This window comes from Sciurus carolinensis, chromosome 8 (genome assembly GCF_902686445.1).
Source record: "Sciurus carolinensis chromosome 8, mSciCar1.2, whole genome shotgun sequence".
Lineage (NCBI taxonomy): Eukaryota > Metazoa > Chordata > Mammalia > Rodentia > Sciuridae > Sciurus > Sciurus carolinensis.
In genome coordinates this window covers 114,298,922-114,323,297 of record NC_062220.1, presented here as the reverse complement: position 1 = coordinate 114,323,297, position 24,376 = coordinate 114,298,922, and the positions used below count along the sequence as shown (strand labels likewise).

At 51.0% G+C, this 24,376-nt stretch overlaps 2 pseudogenes; both read right to left on the bottom strand.

The window, feature by feature from the left end:
* Positions 1–1,557: 1,557 nt before the first annotated feature.
* On the bottom strand, positions 1,558–2,833 carry LOC124991652 (polyadenylate-binding protein-interacting protein 1-like; annotated as a pseudogene).
* Positions 2,834–19,587: 16,754 nt separating this feature from the next.
* On the bottom strand, positions 19,588–22,268 carry LOC124990159 (paladin-like; annotated as a pseudogene).
* Between the last annotated feature and the right edge of the window lie 2,108 nt (positions 22,269–24,376).

Genomic DNA, 24,376 nt, shown 5'->3' with positions numbered 1-24,376 from the left:
AGTGGGATCGAACTCTGTCTTACTAAATCCAAAGATTGAATCACAGATGACGAAGTGGTTTCCTAAAACAACTTTGAAACTACACACAGAAAAAAAGCTAGCAAAACAGAATTTGCCAAGTCAAATTCCTTGTGCTTCTAGAATGAAGGGAAAGAGACAATTTGCAATCAACACTTCCATCCTGTGTGAATGAAGAGGTTCGAAGATGTTGGAAAAGTTAGTGCTCATTCCACCCGGGATCCGATGCGCCAGCCAAACCCAATGGTGCACCTACCTGGACACGGCCTGCCTTTCCCACTAGGCGCCTCCCAGCCACGCTTCTGGACCCAGGCCAACCTGGTTCCCCCTTCCCTGCCCCTCCGCCAGTGCCATCTCCCTCTCCTCTAAACTCCTGCAGACCTTCATGAACAGCACCTTTCTGATTTCTTGCTGTCTTGGAGGAATCGGAATCTCTGTTCTGCTTTATTAAGCACTTACTGTGTACCAGGCACTTGGCACACATTATTCCTCTTAATCCTTGCACTGCCTCCATGCAGATAGTTATTGCTCCTATTTTGCTTTTTTTTCAAAGTCCAATTTTAATTCAGACTGAACAAACAAGCAGAAAAGTGAGAAAGCTAACTGTATTAGCAGACACAGATGTACCAAGTGTAAAACAGTGGGTTATTAGGAGAACTATTTACACACATATTTACAAGCAACCCTTTAATATACAAGTTTTACTTAGTTGGAAAAAGATTTTACATTAAGTAAAAATACTACTTAAATAGGGCTGAGGTGGTACCTTATAGAAGTATTAGAAAAGTGATCCTCAAGGTATATTGACTACAAAGAAGATGAAAACTTGAATGATAAATATCTAGTAAAATTCTCTAGTTTTAAAAAAAGTCAATGCAACTCATGCTACAAAGTAAAAGTAAGAAAACCATATAAATACAAGAAGAATAATGTTCTAGACCTTCGGGAAATGAAGTTAGTGAGGTGAAACAAAAGAACAATTCTTGAATTAGAATAAATTCTCAGTGAAGGGTGAGTCTTGATTGTTTAGTGGGGGAGTTCTAAGATTTTTTGTTTTGTTTTTTCCATTATTGACATTTTTAAAGCCCTTGGTATCAAATAGTATCTACATATGTAAATCAGTTGTTGATATATTCCAAGACTTTAAAGATTTCATGATTGTGATTAGTATGAGACATAAATGTCAAACTGAAATAAAATCTATAATAGTCATACCTAAAATAAAGAATGTTACATTTTTGCAGTAATATGTATTCTTATGCTAAGACTTTTCCCGTTCAAGAACTTAAGGTATAAGTATCTAATGAGCTAGCAAAATTTACTTTCAACATGATATTTATTTCAAAATCAATTTTATTGCAGCCAAAACAGTAAAATTCACTGTACGTAATAAACTGTTTTATATATATATATATATATATATATATATATATATATATATATACACATTTTATGTTATAGGGAATAAAGTTTATTTTGGTAGATAGTGTTAAACAAAATTAAAGTTGCATACATTAGTAACATAACATCCTTAATTTGGTATAAGTGTGACACATTATCTTGCTTTCCTGTGTTCTGCTAAATCATCATACCTAAACTGTTTTATAAAACTGATATGCTGAAATTTAACTTTACTGTTTTCGTTTATGCTCTGATTCCAAACAAAACTTTTCATAAACTTCTTCAATCTCTGGGTCCATCTCAATATCAATATCATCCAAATATGGATCACCAATCCCTGATAAATCTGGTCCATTTTCTTCATAATCTGGAAAAAAGTCCTCTCTTTCAAGTAATTCTTGATATTTCTCTTGGTAATCTGGATCAACTGCAGTGAAAGGAACACCATCAGATGTATAAAATGTTGGTTCATTCATAAAGTAGTTAGGATCATTTTCAGGTGTTGCTTCTCTGTATGTCAAAGTTGCATGAACTCTACCTCAATTACTTGACCAGCGTTCTACAAGCTTCAAGATCATCTGTTTTACATCTCTGCTGAAGTTTGCATCCAAGACAACATTTTCAATTCTCTGAATAATTTCTTCCATATCAGTCTTTCCTTTTTCCTTCCAGGCATCTTCCAAAACTGACCCTGTGAACTTCAGTAATTTTACTGCACAAATTAAGTTGTCATCCATAGGATTAGAGAAGAGGGCATTCAGCAATTCCTGCAGACCAACCTGAAGGATATCTGCTCTTGTAACCTGTCCATTTGTTCCCTTGATCTCCAAGTTAAGATACAGTTCTCCCAGAAAGAGTACAATTGCATGAAATCATTTTCGAGTCACTTCATCTCCTTTGCAGCTTGATTTTTTAACTTCATATTCAGTCTGACATCTTTGAAGTAGTAATTGGCAAAAGTTGCCACTCCGTGGGCTTATTGTCAGATGGTGGGACAGGTAATTACACAGGCGAGCTCCCATATAAGAGAAATTTGGGATAGATGTAACCTGTTGGTAGATGAGTTCCACAAGTTCTTGCAAAGCATCATCTGTTGTAACCCAGCTATTCAGGGTCTCTGCAAACTGTTCGATTTCAGTTTCAAAACTGCCAGGCTGTTCTGTAAGATGATTCAAAAAATCCTCAACATACTCTGATAGAGTGGGATAATCTCACAACGATCCTCCTAGGATTCTGTATAATTAGAAGAATAACCTGATGGGTAAAATTCAGGGGCGTTCGCAGACAGTTTAGACATTAGCACAGGAGCCACAACCGCCTGGGGTTTAGCCATTGCTGACTCTGAGTTTTGTGGTGGGATTTCATCCTGTGGACTAGGTGGAGCTCTCAGGGGCCTCATTTGTTCTGAGAGCGCCCTGGGCCTGGGAGGCCGCTGGGAGCCTGCGGGGGGCCTTGCTCTGGGCCCCTGGCTGCACGACCTTCCTGGGCTGGCGCAGCGGCAGCGGCTGCAGGAAGCCCAGGGCTTTGGGCTGTGGCTGCAGCTGATGCCGCGACCGCTCCGCAGGCCCTGCTCCATTCTGAAACCCGCCGCTCTCAGGCCCAGGCCCCGGCTCTGGCTGACCAGCACCTGGAGTCCAATGGAAACCGTCTGTATTCCATGAAATAGAAGAGGAGGGAACCCTCCCAAACTCATTCTACGAAGCCAATATCACCCTGATACCTAAACCAGACAGAGACACATCGAGGAAAGAAAATTTCAGACCAATATCCTTAATGAACATCGACGCAAAAATTCTCAACAAAATTTTAGCAAATCGCATACAAAAATGTATTAAAAAGATAGTGCATCATGATCAAGTGGGTTTCATCCCAGGGATGCAAGGTTGGTTCAACATTCGGAAATCAATAAATGTAATTCACCATATCAACAGACTTAAAGTCAAGAATCACATGATTATTTCAATAGATGCAGAAAAAGCATTTGATAAAATACAGCACCCCTTCATGCTCAAAACACTAGAAAAAATAGGGATAGTGGGAACGTTCCTTAACATTGTAAAGGCCATCTATGCTAAGCCCATGGCTAATATTATTCTTAATGGTGAAAAACTGAAAGTATTCCCCCTAAAATCTGGAACAAGGCAGGGATGCCCTCTCTCACCACTCCTATTCAATATCGTCCTTTAAACTCTAGCCAGAGCAATTAGACAGACGAAAGAAATTAAAGGGATACGAATTGGAAAAGAAGAACTCAAACTATCCCTATTTGCTGATGATATGATTATATACTTAGAGGAACCAGGAAATTCCACCAGAAAACTCTTAGAACTCATAAGTGAATTCAGTAAAGTAGCAGGATACAAGATCAATGCTCATAAATCCAACGCATTTTTATACATAAGTGATGAATCTTCAGAAAGAGAAGTTAGGAAAACTACTCCATTCACAATAGCCTCGAAAAAAATAAAATACTTGGGAATCAATCTCACAAAAGAGGTGAAAGACCTCTACAATGAGAACTACAGAACACTAAAGAAAGAAATTAAGGAACACCTTAGAAGATGGAAAGATCTCCCATGTTCCTGGATAGGCAGAATTAATATTGTCAAAATGGCCATACTACCAAAAGTGCTATACAGATTCAATGCAATTCCAATTAAAATCCCAACGATGTACCTTACAGAAGTAGAACAAGCAATCATGAAATTCATCTGGAAGAATAAGAAACCCAGAATTGCTAAAGCAATCCTTCGCAGGAAAAATGAAGCAGGGGGTATTGCAATACCTGAACTTCAACTGTACTACAAAGCAATAGTAACAAAAACGGCATGGTATTGGTACCAAAAATAGACAGGTAGATCAATGGTACAGAATAGAGGACATGGACACAAACCCAAACAAATATAATTTCCTCATACTAGACAAAGGGGCCAAAAATATGCAATGGAGAAAAGATAGCCTCTTCAATAAATGGTGCTGGGAAAATTGGAAATCCATATGCAACAAAATGAAAATAAACCCATATCTCTCACCGTGCACAAAACTAAACTCAAAATGGATTAAGGACCTCGGAATCAGACCAGAGACCCTGCATCTTATAGAAGAAAAAGTAGGTCCAGATCTTCAACATGTCGGCTTAGGACCAGACTTTCTCAACAGGACTCCCATAGCACAAGAAATAAAAGCAAGAATCAACAACTGGGATAGATTCAAACTAAAAAAGCTTTCTCTCAGCAAAGGAAACTATCAGCAATGTGAAGAAAGAGCCTACAGAGTGGGAGAAAATCTTTGCCAATCATACTTCAGATAGAGCACTAATCTCCAGAATCTATAAAGAACTCAAAAAACTCAACACCAAGACTACAAATAATCCAATCGACAAATGGTCTAAGGAAATGAACAGACACTTCACAGAAGAAGACCTACAAACAATCAACAAACATATGGAAAAATGTTCAACATCTCTAGTAATAAAAGAAATGCAAATCAAAACTACCCTAAGATTCCATCTCACCCCAATCAGAATGGCGATTATCAAGAACACAAGCAACAACAGGTGTTGGCGAGGATGTGGGGGGAAAGGTACACTCATACATTGCTGGTGGGGTTGCAAATTAGTGCAACCATTCTGGAAGGCAGTATGGAGATTCCTTATAAAACTTGGAATGGAACTACCATTTGACCCAGCTATCCCACTCCTTGGCCTATACCCAAAGGACTTAAAATCAGCATACTACAGAGATACAGCCACATCAATGTTCATTGCTGCTCAATTCACCATAGCCAGATTGTGGAACCAACCTAGATGCCCTTCAGTTGATGAATGGATAAAGAAACTGTGGCATATATATACAATGGAATATTACTCAGCCATAAAGAATGATAAAATTATGGCATTTGCAAGCAAATGGACGAAATTGGAGAATATCATGCTAAGTGAGATAAGCCAATCTCAAAAAACCAAAGGAAGAATGATCTCGCTGATAAGTGGATGATGATACATAATGGGGCGTGGGAGGGGTTAGTTTTAGGGTTAGAGTGAGGGTTAGGGAGGGGGGCAAGAATGGGGGAAGGAAGGACTGTATAGAGGGAAAAGAGGGATGGGAGGGGTGGGGGGAAGGGGAAGAAAATAACAGAATGAATCAACCAACATCACCCTATGTAAACGTATGATTACACAAATGGTATGCCTTTACTCTATGTACAAACAGAGAAAGAACATGTATCCCATTTGTTCACAATAAAAGAAAAAAAAAGAAAGAAACCGTCTGATATGCTCCTCCTCCTTCTCCTCCTCCCCCCCCTCCTCCTCCGAGGGCGGCTGCGCTCCGGATAGGACTTGGAGGGAGGCGCCCCGGGCCGGCTCTCGCTGCTGCGCCTCACTCAGGCCTCATGGAAGAGCTGGGCGGTGGCCGGGTTCTTCGGCGGCGCTTTGGGCAGAGCGGACCGCAGGTTGATCCCCGCGGAACCGCCGCTTTATCGCTCCTATTTTGTAGATAGACTCTAAGGGCTAGAGAGGTCGGGCCATTTATCACAGACAGTTCCAGAGGAGTCACCCAAGGAACCTTCTCTTGCACTCCGCAGCTTCCAGACAAGTGAGTATGGATGGAAGAGAATAAATTTGTAGAATCATAAGAAAAACAACTATATTGAAAAACAGTTATAAAAATAACCAAATCTGTGATGTAGAAAGCCACATCTCACTAACACGTTAAACAGCAGGACCTAGAGAATAACCTCACACCCCGGTAACTTCACAATGGTGATAAGTGCAAAGGATGTTTCAGGGTCTCTGCCAGAGTTGCCATGGGTACACAGCTATGTTTGCGATAAAGCCGAAAGTACGAGTCATACTACTTAGGCTTTGTGGATTTGTTGACTACATTGGTAACTGAAAGAAATGCTAGATGTCAGGCAGAGATTTGTAAAAATAAAGAAGCAATTTTTTTTTCCCGTCCAAAGTCACAGACTCCCTAAATTCTACCCCAAAATCCCATAGGGTCCTCACGCACTCCAGGTCAAAGCCCCAGAACCCTCCCCATCCTTTCCTTTGATTCTCCCCAGACCATTTTCAGAGGAAGGCCCTGGAGGAGGTGGGTGGCCTCCTTCTGTCTGTTATGGATGTCCGCCTTCTTCAATAGAAAGCAAAATAAGAGGAGAGAGTGAGTTGAGATCAAGGAAGCTGAGCCAAGCATCTCCAATCTCAGGTAAGAAAAGCATGGCTGCCTCTCTCACCCATTGTGAGTTTCAAGACCCCAGCCCACCATCACGGAGTATGGTCCCCAACTCAGCACATAGCTGAACCCTGAACACTTGGCCAAAGAGCAAAGACCCGGAGCAAGATGAAGGAACACAGCCATACCTGAGAATGTGTGGGTACTTCTGCCTTCAAGAGGTGAAGCTTAGCCAGGCACAGTGATGCATGTCTGTAATCCCAGTGACTTGGGGGCTGAGGCAGGAGGATCACAAGTTCAAGGCCAGCCTGAGCAACTGAGTGAGATTCTCAGCAACTTGATGGAATGCTGTCTCAAAATAAAAAATGGGAAGGGTTGGGGATGTAGCTCAGTTGAAGAGCACCCCTGGGTTCAAATCCCAATACCAAAAAAGAGTCAAAGCTTAAGTTCTTCCCTTTCAGTCTGGGCTGGACTTACAGACACTTCTGACAGACCACGCAAAAATGATGAGGTTTCATTTCTGAGATTAAGTCATAAAAGGACTGTGACTCCTTCCCTGCTCCTTCTCTCAAATCACTCATTCCAGGGAAGTCAACTGTCACGTTGTGAGAACTCTCAACTAACCCTGTAGAAAGATCTATGTGGCAAGGGGCCCAAACCTCACACCCAATCAAAGAAGAAGCAAAACCTCCATTCGGCAGCCGCATGAGGAGCCATCTTGGAACCTTTGAATGTCACAGCCTTGACTGCCAGCCTGATGACAATCTCAGGAAAGGCTGAGTCAGAACCTACCTCAGCTGGGCCACTCCCAGGTCCCTGATTCTCAGGAACCGAGGTAGCAATGTTTATTGGTTTAAGCTGCTACCTTTGGAGCACTTTGTTAAGTGTAACAGATTACTAATACAAAGCATTAAAAGGAGAAGTCCTCAGGGGCTGATGGATGAGGTGCCAGGAGAGTGGACCGCAGTAGGAGTCACCCTGGGGCAGTCATCTGGAGAGGGAGACCTCGCAGAGGGCATGGGGCACATCCTCAGTGCGTGTGCTGAGCTGTCCTGCTGCTGAGACCCGGGCCTCCGGTGCTTCGCCGTCTAAGGTCCTGTTCCCAGGTGGCTCTGGCAGTTCCCTCAGTTGTGGTGGGGAGTAAGAAACCAACCAGAGCTGCTGCAGGGTCCAAGGAGGTGGCTCGTGCAGTGCCTAGGGGGTGCCAGGCACCCATAAAGCGCTCAATAAGAGGTGATAGGGGCATCTGGGCCCTCCTTCCACTGCCAGCAGGCCCAGACACCCAGGCAAGCCTGTCCCTAAGGAAGCCCATCCTCCTCTGACACCCAGAAGTCCCAGGAATCCAAACAGAGCACCAAACTGAGACTGGGACACTTGGACACTGTTCTGGCCCTGAGCTGCATCCTGCAACCACCTCAGCCAATGCCTGTTCGGGAAGGGGCCCCAGAGAGCACCTGACCTGGTCCACGAGGAGGGATCACGAACAGAAGCCACATGAAGATGGAGACCACCGAGGCCCCTTGGCAGACAACTGGATAAGCCCAACGTGGTCATTCACCACGTTGAATGACTCACACAGACAAGGACTCTGCCTGCCACTGTGCAGACAGGTGACAGTGCAAGAAACCAGTGACAAAGGGTCACATGCACATGATAGCATCTCCATGAAATGTCCAGAAAGGACAGGTCCACAGAGACAGATGGCAGATTGGTGGCAGCCAGGGCCCTGGGGTAGGGGGTGAAGAGTGACCGCCCAGTGGTTCTGGGATTTCCTTGACAGGCACAGCAGCTGCCCAGCACGGTGCATGTCCTCAATGCTGCCGAAGTGCTCACCTTAAATGGCTGACCCTGCGTTGTGCAGATTTCACCTCAACCTCACAGACGACTACGTGGAGATGCCACTTTTTACCTATCACACTGGCAGGAGTGGGAGTGTGGCCCCCAGGCCATGTCAGGGAGGCTATGGGGACAGGCCCTCCAGGAGTGGGACTGGGAAGATGCTCCACAGGAGCAATGTGGCCATCAGACAGCTCACCAAGGCCAGTGGCCTTTGACCCAGCCACTCCCCAGCTGGTGTTGGTCCTACTATCACCAGCACAGGTGAAGAATGGCAGATACGTGGACCATGTCGCAGTGGTATGTCGGAAGTACCAGAAGTGACGGGACACTGGAAAGAACTCAGGCATCTGGGGAACCAGCTGCAGAAATGGTGGGTTCTATGAAGGACAAGGCTCTCTCTGTGACCTCGCTAAGAAAGAAAGTAGGAGCAGATAGTGTGTGTGAACTTCATTTGCTTGTACGTCTGCAGAAAGAGCTGCACACACAGGTACGTGCAGAGAGCTCCCAGAGACCCATGGAAGGACTGGGAAGGATTCCCCTGGGGGCCTCATGGAGTCCCAGGAAGCTCACCTGCCAGCATGTGGCTCACCTGCCAGCATGCCTGCCCTTTGTGGTCCCCTCCCTCACTGTGGCAGGACTGGTCTGTGTGGCCCTAAGGAGCAGCGCTTCTGGGACTCCATTGGGCTGAATTGTGTCCCCATGAATTCACAGCTTGAGGTCCCAACCCCAGCACCTCAGAGCGTGGCTGTGTTGGAGACGGGGCCTGAGTTATCATGAGGGTGGTGTGAAGCCAGGTGGGTAGGCCCCAATTCCATCTCCCTGGTGTCCTAACAAGAAGAGGACATTCAGACAGGTGCAGAGGGCAGACCATGTGAGACCCTGGGAGATGGCATCTATGTGACAGGGAAAGAGGACTCACAGAAAGCCAGCCCTGCCGAGGTCTTAGTCCCTTTTGGCATTTGTCCTGAGTACACAGTCGTCACTGGGTGGTCTGGGGTCTGTGGTCCTCTGGTCTGTTCCTTGCCCTCCCTTGCACCATGCTCTTGGTCTGAGCCCTGCAGGCTACTTCCTGGGTTTCCATGTCCCTTGGCTGCCGACTGGCTTCAATCGGTGGGAAGGACCTGTTGGGGGCCTGGAGGGCGGACGCCTGAAGAGTCCCTGCTCCTCTTCTCTGCCACAGGCTGTGCCTTCTCTGTGGGACCATGCCAGTGGCCCTCCATGAGACCTAGTCCCAAGTCCTGGCATCTCCACTTTGCTGTGACCCTCCATCTCCACTGATGGTGGCAGCTTCCTCTCCTGGCCAACCTCTGAGTGGCCTCATTGCCCTGCAAACTCTCAGCTCTTCCTTCTTCCTGGGCAGCAGAGCAGCTGACACCTGTGGCCACCTCCAGGGGAAGACCCACAGCAGGGAGGGCCCTGTCTGCAGGAGCAGCAGCCCCAGGCCACCAGCTGAAGAGATACTGGATGGAATGGTGCTGTGGTCACCTAGAGAGGGACAGCACCACCAGCCTCCACAGCATGGGTGGCCCCACAGCCAGAGCAAGAAGACAGTATAAACATGCCCCTTCTGGGCTTCAGGCAAAAGATGGTTCCCTTCCCACCAGGAACAGATATGGCAGGGGGTGGCCAGTGCCACATGAGGCACACGTATGAGCAGCAATAGTCCCCGTCGAGGGCAAAGCAGGGAATAACATCCCAAGGGACACGCAGCACAGGCTGGCAGAGCTCTTTGTCTTCAAGAGGAAATGCCCAGGCCCAGGTCTGCTCCCATGCAACGGGGCAGGGGTCAAGGACTGTGCCCAGGATCAGCTTTCCCAACGTTCCCTGTGTTAAATTCCTCCGACCAAAATACCTGGGATGTGTTGTTTCTCTGCTTGGACTCCCGTTGATATCAGAGTATAATAAGCAAAAGAAAAGGGTCAGAGAGGCCAACACACATTTGAAAAGCATCTGTCCAGTGTGAGCTCTGTCCTCCAGTGGCCCCCACAGCATTTTCATCCGGGGTCACTGTTACGGCTGTCACATCTCTGTGCTCATCACTGACACCCTGCTTGGCCACCTAAGCCACCTCCCTCCTGCCCTCCTGCCTCTGCCTTGCTCAGAGCTACATGGACTCGGCTAGGTAGATGTAGGACGTCTACATCACAGAGCCAGAAGGCATGGGAGGAGGGGTGCCAGTCAGGGTGACTCCGTCGCCCAGCCTCCCTGGCTCAGGAGCCCCACAGGGATGTGGAGGACGGGAAACAGCAGCACACTGTTGCATTCGTGAGGCAGCCGTGGGCAGCGGGGGCCCTGGCCCTCCCGGCAGGCCCTTGGGCCGTGTCCCCAGCACTGGCCAGCCGTGGCCAGAAGGAAGAGTCCACAGCAGAGCAGATGATCCCCACTTAGAGCAGGAGGGAGGCCGATGGCCGCCTTCTTGTTTTCGGAGCAATGAGAACATTGCTATGTAACCAGATTTTTCAAAGCTCAGATGGAGACAGGTGGTGCTCAGAGATGTTTTCCTGATTCAGCCATTTACTTACATAAAGAGCCTGACAGGCAGCCTGCACGCCCGCTCCCTCCCACTGTCCATTTAGTGAACCCTCTTCAAGGAGCAGAGCTGGGCCTCCTCCCACAGCAGGTGGGTGACAGCGACAAGAGGGGGTGCAGGACCCCAGAGGGAAGCGCAGATGGAGACCCCCCGAGGGCAGCTTCCCCGAGCCAGCTCTCCCCGGGTCCAGACCCTGGCCTGGACACACGAGGCCTCATGTACGAGCCCACCCTCCTGCAGGGCTGGTGGGAAGAGCAGGTCTCTCTGGGCTGTGAAAAGGATGATCAGCCACCAAAGCCTCAGGGAGTCACAGCAGCTGGGCAGCATTTGCCCCCTGGAACTGATCTGGGAGGAGCTGGGGAGCCCACCCACGGGGAGCCCACCCACCCCAGCACACAAAGGGGTGGGTCAGGTGCTGTAGGGAGCAGCCTTGGGGCCTCCTCACCTCCACTGTGTTCAGGTGGGGACAGCAGAGGCCGGGCAGGACTCTGAGCATTCCATGGACCACTGGGCTCTGCAGTCACTGGGTCACACCATCATCAAGGCCAGGTCATGGGTTTGGATATTCACCTGGGGCCAGCCCTGCTCTTGGCGCTGCAGAGTCGAGCACATTCTAAACGTGTGGCACTGCCTGAAAAAGGGACATTGCCACCAAGGCCATGGGCGGCAGAGGAAGGGCTGCAGCCCAAGCCAGCAAGACTAGCGCCAGTGTGTGCCACCTCACGGCCCTGAAAGGAGGCCTTGCAAACATTCACTTCCTCAGTCTCTCTGAAGACTCTGCCCTGAGTGGGACCACAGCTGTCCCCACCTAGCCACCTAGCCACCACCATCTTGGATTACTACCACCCCCACCCACCATGACGTACTCTGCACAGGAAACCAGATGGCAGGGTGTGCAGGGGCTCTGCAGGCTCCGCAGGGTCAGACCTGTTACCTTTGTGCCCTCCGCTCCTCCCATGCTCCCCTCACGCTGCTCCAGTCACACTCCTGCCTCAGGGTCTTTGCACTGGCTGTTCCTGATGCCCGACTGATCCTTTCCCAGGGGTACACAAGGCTAACTCCCTCCTCAGCTTTACACCGGAGTCAAATGTCACCTCCTCAGCCTTCTCTGACGCCTGCTGCAGATGACCTCCTTCCTCCATGCCCCACACCTCCCACACTCCTCCCCACCTCACTTGGCCACAGCACATACACCTTCCAACGTTCTGTTTAATTCACTTGCCATCTTTCCAGTTCATCATGTCCTGTTACTGCAGTGTAACCCGCAAGGACAGAAATCTATGTGTTTAAGTCAGTAACACAGCCTAGAGAAGGCCTAGCACACACACTGCATGCAATCAATACCTGCTAAATGAATGAATTGCCCACACAGGAACCCTCACAGGAGCCTTAATCTCCTTTTACACATGAGGATACTGAGACTCAGAGGAGTTCAGTACCTAACCCAAGACCACACAGCAAGGAGTACAGAACAGGGATCTGATCAGCTTCCTTCCCCAATACAAGGCTGCTCCACACTTTAGTGAGGTAGATTGAGGCCAAAATGGCCTCAATCCTCTGCCCTCTGCTTTACTTGCACCCGTTGTGGGCAGGACCATGTAGTATCTGCTGTGTAGCATCTGTGCCCACTCCTTGCTCTGATTTGCTTTGGCCAAGAGGATGAAGCAAAAGTGAAGTCATGCCAGCTGAAGCTCAGACTCCACCTTCTCCTGGGATGCTGTCCCCACTGTGGAGAGAACCAGGCTGTTCCCAGCCACATGATGGCAGATGCATGGAAGAGCCCATCTGGGTCTCGACAAGCCACAGCTTTCCTGTGGACAAAAAGAAGTGCTCGGTGCTGATTGCTGCTGAGGGATGGTTGTTACACAGCATTGCTGTGGTGAAAGATAGCTGATGCACTTGGACCAGAACCCGTCTTTCCTGGGGTGTCAGTGGTCTAACTGTGAGTGGGCAGTTCTTGCAATGGCACTTTCTGGTGGGCTTGGAGCTGAGGAGGTGCCTTGTCTATGATGAGACAGAGGCGGGAGAGGCTCTGGTTACTCCATGGGCAGCTTGGAGCCTGGGCAGAAGTTGCTGGACTCTCATTTGCCCAGCGACCCCTTAGCCATGGCTTCTCACCTGTCGACTTGCCACGTAGGTGCCACAGAGCAGGCCCTGGGTCCCGTTCTTCCTCTTCTCAGGATCTGACCAGGGAGGGCAGGTTGGGTGGGGTAGATGGGAGGTGTGGCCTTCCTTCCTTAGTGGGGCTCCCCTGAAGGCAGAAACAGCAGGGCACTATTTGGGAGTGACCCCAAAAAGCAGACAAGCCATCTAAGGGCATGCTGCAGTCTGGGACTCAACCCAGTGGGGGCCCTGGGAAGCCCATGGATGCACCCCGTGTCACTCCCTCGGGATTCCGGGCTTTGGTTTCCAGCATTGTCTCTGGGGTGCTCTGAATGGGAGCCAGTGGAGGAGACGTATCTGGGTGGCAGAGGACCCCTGAGAGCCACACAGCCTGAGCTGACCTGGGGACCATTGAGTACTCGCTGTCTGTTCTTGAACAGCCCCGTCCACCCTCCAGCCTGGCCCTCAGCCTGCTCTGGACACAGCAGGCCTCCCTGCCTTGGTCCTTTGTCCTTCTCTCCCCACAAGACCCAACTCCTGCGTCAGCTCCTCTGTGAAGCTGTGCCTGCCTTCCAGGTAGCTGGTCACTCCTCTCCTGTGCCCAGTGGTCCTTTGCGGAGGCCTCTGTCGTGGGGACAAGGTCTATCCCCTGGGCACCTATGGTGGGCCAAGAACCAGGCCCAACAGTCCCTTACACGACCCACTTAATGGCACAGCACCCTGAAGTGTGGGCAGGATGGGCTCCGTCCAGACAAGGGTCAGGTTCACAAGGCCAGAAAGTGCAGGAGGCAGGACCAAATGAGTCCTTGTCCTTGCTCTAGCCGAGACACAGACCCACAATGGCACCACACTCTGGGCCCAGCATCTTCCTTGCTGCTGGCAAAAATAGAGGCCAACCCCTTCGAGGGGCCACATCCCACTCTTCTTGAATAATGAGTTTCTAATCGCTTTCTAACAGAACCGAACCTCCACATGAAAATCAATTAGCAGAAGGCTGCCTTTTGGGGGAGAGTGGGAATGTAATAACAAATTGCTCAGCCGTTTCAACCACACAAATGAACATTTCACGCGTTTACTAGAGGAGGAGATGAGGGCTCCTTTAGAGAAACCATTAGATCAATTTTCAAAGCCTGACTAAAATTCTTCAGAGCTGCTGAAGGTTTCATCTGATGACAAAGAAAATCAATGTCAATGCTTAATCTCGCCGAGTCTCCTTGTTGCAGTCAGTGATAAGGGAAAGCCGCGTGGTCCCCGAATTTAGCATATCCACAGAGACCACTCTAGGACAAAATGCACAAACACTAGTAAATTACTTCAAAACCTTTTTATTTTTTAATTAACTGGAGTGATTTTGTAATAATCCCCACAGCTTCTGTCTTAAAATGGAAATCAGTTAAGGATCGAATCCATCTTTCAACTGTGTTTCTCTAGTCCTGGGGCTCAACCCAGGAGAGGCCAGCCCCACGAGGGTGGTACTCAAAGGCTCCAATAAAACACACTGAACTGTCTGACTTCACTTCAACCCCAGCAGATGGTAACAAGTGTCAGAAGCATTTAATTAGCCCAGGCATTAGCTCCTGATTTAATGAGCCCATCCAGTCGTGCACCTGTGATATGTGGACCTGCAGAGACATAAACTTCTGAAGGGTTATAAAGAATTTTTTGAGAATGAGGGGTTGCAGCGTTTCAAGTTCCCAGGCTGCCAAAGAAAGGCAGAGGCCAGGCTCACTGGTCTCTCTTCACCGTGTGCACGCTCAGCAAGTTGAGCTTCCCAAGGCAATTCACTGCATGCTTGATTCCATGGGGGATCAGGGGCTCCACACACAGCTTTGTAGCACCACTGAGCCAGCGGGATGGTGCCCTGAATATAAACCCTGGCATTTATGTGCCTTGGAATTGTTTTTCAAAGCAAATCCACTCACATGACCATGTCTGAGTCTCACAAAGTCCTGTTAAGCAGAACAGTTATAATCCCATATGACAGGTTAGAGAATTGCCATCCAAGTCTGAGGTCAACAGTGAACAAGTGTTAAAACCAACACAGAATCCCTCTGCCTCCATTCAGAGCCTCTGATGCAGGCTCCAGCCAGCCTGGCACTGGTGGGGGCCTAAGGGCAGCACTATAGACTTTCTCCAAGCACTGGGCAGCTCTAGGGGCCTGGCACTCGGGAGACACAGCAAATAGTTACAGGAGGACAGCCTGGGAGAGTGTCCTTGGAATGAGAAGAAGTGGGATCTAAACGCTGCGACTCTGCGGCAGCCTGGCTTCTCTGTGGACTTGGAAGTGACGAGGTCCACAGCTGCACAAGCTGGTTACCTCCACACCATGAGCAAGTCCTCTCCATGGGACAGACTGACATTCCTTCATCTCTTACAGGGGAAAGGCCAGCTTCCGCTCTGAATGGCCACCCTCCCATGGAGGTACACTCACAGAGTCCAGACTCTCTGTGCTCCATCTTGGCGGGTCCCCGGATTCCAGGCGGTCTCTCCACCATGGAGGAGCATGAAGCCACCTCTGTGTCTTTGCAGGCACTCAGGGGAAGTCCTCAAATCCAGACCCTCCCACTTAACCCCAGAAGAGTGTCACAGTGAGCTGAGAGGCTGCGCCTGTCATGCCCTCAGCCCATGTTCACGAGGTCTGCCACATTGGCAGCAATGATGGCAGAGGAAATGGTTTGGAAAGAAATGTGGTGGCAGCTGCAGAGACAAGCAGCTGAGAGGGACTTCAGAGGGGACATCAGCTCCCCGTGGTTTCTCCTTGCAAGTGGGTTTACATCCTAAAGCTCCAGGGGTCCCCACATGCCTATTCTCAGTCCTTCACAGCTAATTCCCAGGGGGAAACCTGGGCTGCTATTGCCTGGGGCAGGTAAATGCAGCTCTCCAGGTGAAGTCCTGACCTGAGGTCTTTAATGTCCCCCTTTGAATGCGGCCAGGGGTGAGAACCACCCTGAGAGGGAGCCTCCCATGGGGGTGTTCTCCATCTGGCTGCATGATGGGATCTCTGGGAGCTTTGAAGAGCACCCGATGCAGGGGCCCAGAGCTGGAGGGTGGCTCAGGCAGCAGGAGCTTAAGCAGCCTCCAGGTGAGTCTAATGTGCCGTGAGGCTGGTCTGATGCTTTTACTCTTTTAATGTAAAATGAACCCCTGGAAACTCTGGGCCCCTTTGGCTTGCAGAAAGTCAACTCAGTTCTGTGTAGCCTCGACTCACAGGTAAAACAGACCCTGGAAATTTTGGCAAATTGGCAAATTAACTGACTCCCAGGAATGACTTCACTTCCTTCAAGATTAATAATGATCCCCAACCCTGTGTGGTGTTTGAACACCATGGGATCCCTTCCATTGCTCTCATTGGAACATCGCCAGCACCATGGGACAGTAAGTACTTACTGATCTCTGAACCTCTTTCCTTGTGTATGAAGTGGAACCAAGTGACCAGCCATTGTTGCTGGGTTTGGGAAGCCAAGAATGTGACCTGGCCTCTGACCCTGAGCTCAGGCCTCTCCCTCTTAGTCCTCATGACACCCCCTCACTACAGAGCTGGGAGGGGAGGCAGGTTGCATGGAGGCAGGAGGGGTGTCCTTTTCTGCAGAGCAATAACATCAGAGATTGGAGAAGATTTGTGACCACCGTGAGCATGAGGTATGCCCATGGCTGAGCCTCAGGCCACTATCTGGGACAGGAGCCCTTCCAGATGTCCCCTGGGGTCACAAACCATGGGATTGGTGCTTTGCACTACAGCAGGCCAGCAGGGAGGGCAGGAACTAACCTGCAAGGCAAGACCAGCTAGAGGGAACCCTGAGGTACAGAAGGCAGGGTGCCTCTGGAGGCTGATGACCTGCCACCTGTCCTCCTCTTGTGACACCTGGAACTCCATGACATCATAAAGGAACTCTGCTGGACCATGGCAGTCACTTTGTTCTGGATGTCTCTTTCTATTTGGATTGTAGAGGCCACTATAATGACTGAGCAGAGTATGACTCTAGTAGAAGGATTTCAGAGTCACCAGAACATCAGCTCCCAATCCTTTCATGGAAGCTATTGGAGGATGTGCTCCAGCAAAACAAGAGGAAGAAAAGACAAAACAGGATCTAAGTAACAGGAGATCCAACCACAGGAAAAGCGTGGAAGAAGTCCCAGAATGATGAAAAAAGGAAGGATGATGGATACAACTGCTCTAGGTTAGAGAGAGAGAGAGAAAAAAAGAGGAGTAGGTATATTACCTAATGTCTATGACTATTTGGAAGATATGATTGATAGACATCAGAAATCTTTTCAAAACATCTAAGTATACATTTGCAAAAGCTAAATTAAAAACCATGAAAATAAAAAACCAAGGCAATGATTAACTCCAGGGAAAACAAAAAGGTATAGGGAAATAAAAAAGGAGAAGTCAATATTTACAAAGGTATGATAATGTATACACTGACTATTTACCTAACCAATGACAACCAATATAAGCACATTGGGAGGATTGTGGGAAAGAATGAAGGAGGTAGTTAGAAAAGTCTCATTTCTCAGAACAGAAAGACAAATAAATAATAGCATGGAGGCAAAACTCAGAAAAAACAGCTGGAAGGGTTGAAAGCGGCTTCCCTGGAGAGTGGGACTGGGGATTGGGCAAGGGTAGGGCCAGGACTGTAATTTTTTGTTACCATTTGATTCTTTCAACTATAAGCATATTAATATTCACACTGGATTTCACTTTAGAAATGGGAAAGAGAACAGTTAAAAAAAAAAAAGTGGGAGTAGACCAACAGGGGCTTGGGTTCTTCCCCACCAAGACCCCAACTCTGGCACTGGACAACCTCTCTAGCAGGATGAAGGAAGGGTCAGGGCATCGCCAACCACGCTGAGGATGCCTCCAGCTGCTCCCCAGCCTCGCCTGGGCTCTGATGCCAGCCCAGTCATCACTGATACCTACAAATATGTCGGAAATATTTGGCATGTGGAACCTCTCCAACACTGGAAAAAATAGCAAAAAATAAACTGAAAACTAAGAAAACGCAAAGCTCCCTCAGAGGTGCCCTGACATCAGCTCTTCTCCAGGCCACACTTGTCCAACAGAAGCAAAGGAAGCCTAGTTCCAGCCTCTGCCACCTCCACGCGCCCTGGGAGCTGACCGGGGGTGGCAGCCATACAGACAGGTTGTCTGGATAGCCCACCAGCCCTTTTGGTTGAAAATGTCACTTTAATAATTACCATCCCTGAAAAGGAGCCAGCAGGCCTCCAGGGGCACAGACCTGATGCCCATCAGAGTACACCAGCTGCTCAGGGGAGAGGCCCACTGAGGCCCTCTGATGAGGACTTCTCCCTACAGTCTCTCTCCAATCTTGGGAAAAAGAAGAACATGGAGCCACCAGCACATGCCAGGAAAGGGCCGGCTAAGCTCCTGGGCCAGCCCCTGCCCCACAGCACTGTCCCCTGACACCTGCTATGGCATGCCCAGGACTTGACCTCTCAGCCTCCACTTCCTAATCAGGAAAATGGGATAATAACACTTGACTCTGAGGGCCAAGGGGAGAGCTGGATGAGTCTTCCTGCAAAAAAACCAACGCAGTTGTGCTCTGGACGGCGCCTTTTCCACTAACTGATGTTCTCTGAAGCTCTGCAGAACCAGCCAAGGAAAAGTCCCTAGCTCTCCTTCAGCCCCACTCCCACAATCCCCAGTCCCCAAGGCCCCTTCTCCAGGATGCACTGCCCCTCACTCAGGCCGGGTTCCCAGGGACAACCATCCAGCCCTGCTCATCTCAGAGTCATCCTCCTTCCTGGACATTCACCAAGGCCCATTCAGGGATCCTCCACAAAACCCATCATGTCTACTTTGAGTGCTTCCTCTTCCCTGCTGGCGAGGGAGGGGTCTCATCCTAAGGTCATGGGAGGGCAGAACACACGACAGCTGACACCAGGCAGAGGAGACTGTGAGCGGGTTGTCAGTCACTCGTGTTCCCATCAGGGGCGGGGGGACACTGCCTGCCATGCAGGGCCACATGGGGGGGCTTGGGGACAGCATAAACAGAGGCCATAGGAGGTAGGTTTTGTAGCATCCAAATGGCAAGGACACCCCAGATTCCCACCGGAAGATGTGATTGTTTGAATAATTCCGCAGACTACCAGGAAGCTGAGGCCCACAACTCAGGGGTTAGCGGGAACTGCCTGTCGTGCTCTCGGTGAGGAGGGTGGCTTGGCTGGAGGACTCTGCCCACAGGAGCAGAGAGGGTTGGGGGACTTGCAGTCAGTGCCCATGAGACCCTCCTGGCGTCACCAGATGGACAGCAGGGTGACCTGGTCTATAAAGCAGTGATATGACCAGGGCCCAGCTCCCTATTGCATAAGGACCAGAGGAGCTGCACAGAGCTGTGCCCATCATGTGTCCTACACGAAGCTCCTTCTGAAAAGGCTCCCAAACTCCAGTCTCTCTAGGCAGCTGGGAATCGTGTCCTCAAGGCCGGCACCCCAGGGCCAGTCCAGTCACAGAAACACAGGGCCCCCAACCTGCCCTGCAGGAGGGACAGGGAAGTCTCCCTACAGGAAGTCCCCATCAGCAGAGGGCTTGGGACTGAGGTTCTGCTCCTGCCACCGGTGTCGTAGCCACGAGAAGGGCTGGCTGACGCTCCAGGTCCTCCAGCTCAGGGAAGTCCAGCTGGTCTAGGATCTCGTAGATGCCGGCCTTCGAGGCCACCTCCCGCATCCAGGTGCTGAGGGCCTCTGCCAGGAGCGGGTCTTCTCCAGGTAGAGGTGTTGAAGAGGATCAGGTAGACATAGTGCTCCAGGTACTGCATGCCGCGCAACTGCAGCCTCCCAGCCTCCTGCTCCGCCTTGGCGGCCTTCACCTGGCGGTAGGTGCAGATGATGATTTTCCGCAGGTGGTAGTGTGTGGGTGTCATGGTCTCACTGACCTTGTCCAGTGCCATGTCCACTTCCTTCTTCATGTGGTGCCCGTCAGGCAGCAGCTGCACCACTTCCATCACCACCCGAAACTCGCCCTTGGTGAACTTGGCATCTGACATGCTCACCAGCTCCTCCTCGCCCACCTTGGAGCAGCCTTAGATGCTACAGAAGGCCAGCAAGGCCACCACCATTACCGTCATGATCCGACCCTGGCCACTGAAGCAGCTGAACACAAAGCCAGAGCCTGGGTCCTTGGCAAGAGCAGCCTGCAAGGCCTCCAGCAGCCAGTCAAAGTCTTCCTCCCGGGCTGGGGATATAGCTCAGTTGGTAGAGTGCTTGCCTCGCAAGCACAAGGTCCTGGGTTCAAATCCCCAGCACCGGGGGAAAAAAAGAAAAAAAAAGGTCCTCCTCCGGTGGGGCACAGAAGTCGGGCACCCGGATGCGGTGGTAGGTGAGGCCGGGGCAGGGCCCTCGGTGCTGGCTGGGCTGAAGACCTCCCGCATGGTGAGGCACGTCTGGAACCTGGGGCTCGGTGGCCCTTCATGTTGGGGGGTAGTGTGCTCAAGTGGGCCTTCAGCTGGTTCTCCAGGGCCTCTAGCTGATCAGGGACCAGGGCTGGCCCCGGACCACTGCAGACTGTGTGTGACCATAACACTGCAGCACAGCCTCCTCCTGCAGGTTGACCCAGACCACCTGCCACAACTTCCTCTTGGCATCAGTCAGGTAGGTCAAGATGCTGCCCAGGGCCTTGGCGCTGGGCTGGCCCATGCTGTAGATGGGCATGTGGGGCACTAGCCGGAAGTTGGCCACATCCATCTCCCTGATGGCGCTGAGCGCGTCTGGAGGGACGAGGTCATCTACCTCCAGTGAGCCCTTGGCAAGGAGGTCCCTGGGAGCCGGACGCCCCGCGGAGCTCAGTGTCACAGGCAGGCGGTATAGCTCAGGGTGGGCACACAGCCAGCGGCTGAAACTGAGGGCAAAGGTCAGGGTGTTCTGCTTGTAGAGATAGTAGTTGAAGGGGACCAGGTAGAAGTATCGCTCCAGGCTCCGCAGCGCTCTCTGCCCGGCCTCATGCTGGCGACCGCTTCCCTGTGCCCTGCTCTGGATGCCTTCCAGCTGCCTCTGGCTTTCCAGGACCACTTCCTTCAGCTCTGCACAGGTGGCGACAGCCCTGTCCACCTCCTCTACCACCTTCCTTTCCTGGGTCATGGTGCAGAGGAAGGTCTGGATCACCTGGAACTGCTCCATGGGCAGTGGCTTGGTCTGCAGAGGGATGGCCAGTGGCTTGGTCTGCAGAGGGATGGACTCTGGTTGAGAGATAATCTCACTGTGGTGAAACAGCACGAGGATGCCCAGGTCCATGCCCAAGTTGGTCCTGCCCACGCCTGACTGGCAGCTGAAGAGCAGGGGGGTAGGCCTGTGGGCATCTCTGAGTTGCAAAGGCTGGGGGTCTCCCTGATGACTCTGAGGAAGGCGTCCAGTTGGGCTTCCGAAGGGGCACCTTGTTCAGGTAGGGGTAGGCACTGGTACCTGTAGGTGGGCTACAGGAAGAGGGACCGCCTGTACACCTCCTCGGTCACATGCTCGACGTCCTCGCCCTGGAGGGTCACGGCCTGGGGCTCCCACCCCAGCTCCTCTGTACTGTGGTAAACGTGGTAAGCATTCCCACTCAGTTGGGCAAAGTCGTAGATCTCTTTCCAGATGGCCAGCTCCAACCGCTCTGCCAGGCTCCCAGGACCCAGGTCCTGGAGATTCTCGTGGAGGTTCCGCTTGTCTTTGTGTAGGACACAAAGTCCTCGCCGGCACTCAAGAACAGCACGGGCTCCTCCCGCACACAGAAGATGACGCCTTCCTTGTGTCCATCCTTCTGAAGTTTCTGGAGGACCCGCCAGAATCCTGAGAGGCTGGGCTGCCCCATGCCAAACATGGCGAGTCCACTGCGCCCCTGCCGGAAGTTGGGGGCCCCGCAGCTCTCCGAGGTGCCCAGCTGGTCCACCTTCTCAGTGACATCCCACACCAGGAAGTAGCGGCCCTGCACCAGGCAGTGCTCCGGGGTGACGTTGGAGAGCCGCCCCGCGCCTAATGGGCCTTGAGCAGCTCGTCGTGGACCTGGAACTCCTCCTTGCAGTTGTACGTGATCACGACAGGGGCCACCTTGTTGGGGATGATGGACTTGGCCTTGCTGTTGTGCAAGCTCATGGTCTGGAAGGAGTGGATGCTGAGGGAATGTCGGCCGTCCATCGTGCTGCCGCCCAGGAGGCCTTCAAAGCGGGTGCCTGCCGAGACTGCTGGGCTGTGCTGGCCGTGGTACCCATAGTCTGTCGGCAGCCTCGGGACCCGAGACCTGCCAGCCCGCGGCTCCAGGGGGCATCCGTGCTCCTGCGGCCGGTTCGCGGCGCCCAGATTGCGGGCGCCGAGTCAGGCAGCGGCGGGGCGCACCCGGCACGGGCTCCGGCTCGCTCCTCCCCACTTCCCCAGCCCATCCGTGGGCCGAGGAGGCTCCCGAGGGCAGGCCGGGCCGACCAGGCGAGGCCAGGAGGGTTGAGTCCACGGTCGCCAGTGGAGGATCATCACACCAGGGCCAGTGCGCCTGGCGCGGCTTCCAGCGCCCGCTCCCCCACCAAATAAAAAAAATTAAAGAAAGAAAAGAAACTTTTTTGGCCTCATGGAAACCAAACGCCCCTTCATTTGCGAGCAGGTGGTAAATAAAAATTGTCCTGATTCCAATGGACTGCTATGCTCTCAAGTTGCTCACCCCCGGGTTCCTGAGTTGGAAGACCTAAAGATGGAACTTTAAGAGGTGGAGCCCAGTGGAAGGTCCTTAGGTCATTGGGTCGTGCCCTCAGTAGGTATCTTAGGATCTCACCCTCTTACACACCCTCCTGCCATCCACCATGAGGTCCTCACCAGAGCCAAGCTGTTGCTGGCACCACTCCCTTGAATCTCCAGAACTGAGAGCTATACAAACCTCTTTTCTTTATAAAATTAGCCTTCTCTGGGTATTTCATTACAGTAACAAAAAATGGACTACTACAGTGACCCATGAGCAAGTTGTCACCAGTGGATAGAAATGTGTCCTGCCTGGCCACTAGAACACCAAGGAAACCCAGACTCTCTCTGGGACTGGTGCCCCTTGACCCTTCACCTCCACCCTCTACTCTTTCAGGTTGTAGGGTGCTCCACCCCATGTTGCACAACCACCCCCCATCATTCTAGGCACCCGTGGTGAAAGCCAGAATATGGTTCTAGCAACTTGGGGGTGGTTGACATGTGAGTCTGCAGGAGACCTTGCAGCAGCCCTGCTGAAAGGGATGCCGGTGACTTCTTCATAAGACACCTCCCTCTCAGGGTACGCCTGCAGAAGGAGCCATGCTCCAGGTGGGATGGAGTCCAATGAACTGTGACTGGAACCCATTATTCTTTATCCCAATGTCACTGCATTCTGTCTGCAAAGCCTTTCCAGCAGGTGAGAAAGATGGCCTGTCCAGGAAGCGCAGGTTGAACACTGCTCCCTGCAGCCATGACCCATGGGTGCTGAGTGGCAGGGACCTGATCACCATGCACCAGCTGTGGCCGGGCTCAGGCACCACAGGATTGTGGACACCGACTTTGTGCACAAGTGCTGACATTCGCTGATGCCCCTGTGGCACCCTGAAAATGAGACTCTCTAGAAGCCAAAACTTAGATGTCAAATTATTTCATTACCTAGAGAGCCTTTCCTCCAGGGTCCTCTCCTTCCTCTCTTCCTCCCCCCTCTCCCGCCTTACCCCTGTCTCTGGGTGCTCACCTTACCCCCATCACAGGGCCAGTTGTCCACATTCCCTGTCTGGTGCCAAATGAGGGGCCATGCTGGGAATGGCTCTCCCATGTGATGCAGGGGCCACAGATCTGCCCCCCCACACCCAAATTACTAGATCGTAGATATCAATGTAAAACGGAAGCCATCCCAGCACTAAGAGAATACCTGGTCAATATTTTTAGATTTTAGAAGTAGAGAAAGCTTTCTAAGTGTGATGGACATAAATTCCTTAGAAATATAAGAATATGTCTTTATTTTTTGCCACTTCACCTGCATGTCAGGCAGGCTTGTGGGGCCTGGACTCCATCAGTCAGGGCTTGTATCTCAACTCCTGAGCCTTAAGTGGGGTGAGTGGAGGGGGTGTGGTCTGGACCGCTGGGTCCATGAGGTTGCTCTGTCAGCATCACCCTCGTCCTCTAGCTCTGGGGGGTCCCTGTCTGTCCACCAGCCCCTCAGGTACCAGCCTCTCACTCCACCTGGTCTTCATGAGCAGGGCTGCCAGATTTGGTGAAAGTGAGTAAGTGAAGGACACGTCGTTGATTTGAATCTTAGATAAACCATGAAAAGCAGGTGGTAGGTTACCTGATTCTAGGTCCTGGGGTCCAGAGTCAGTGGAAACAAAAA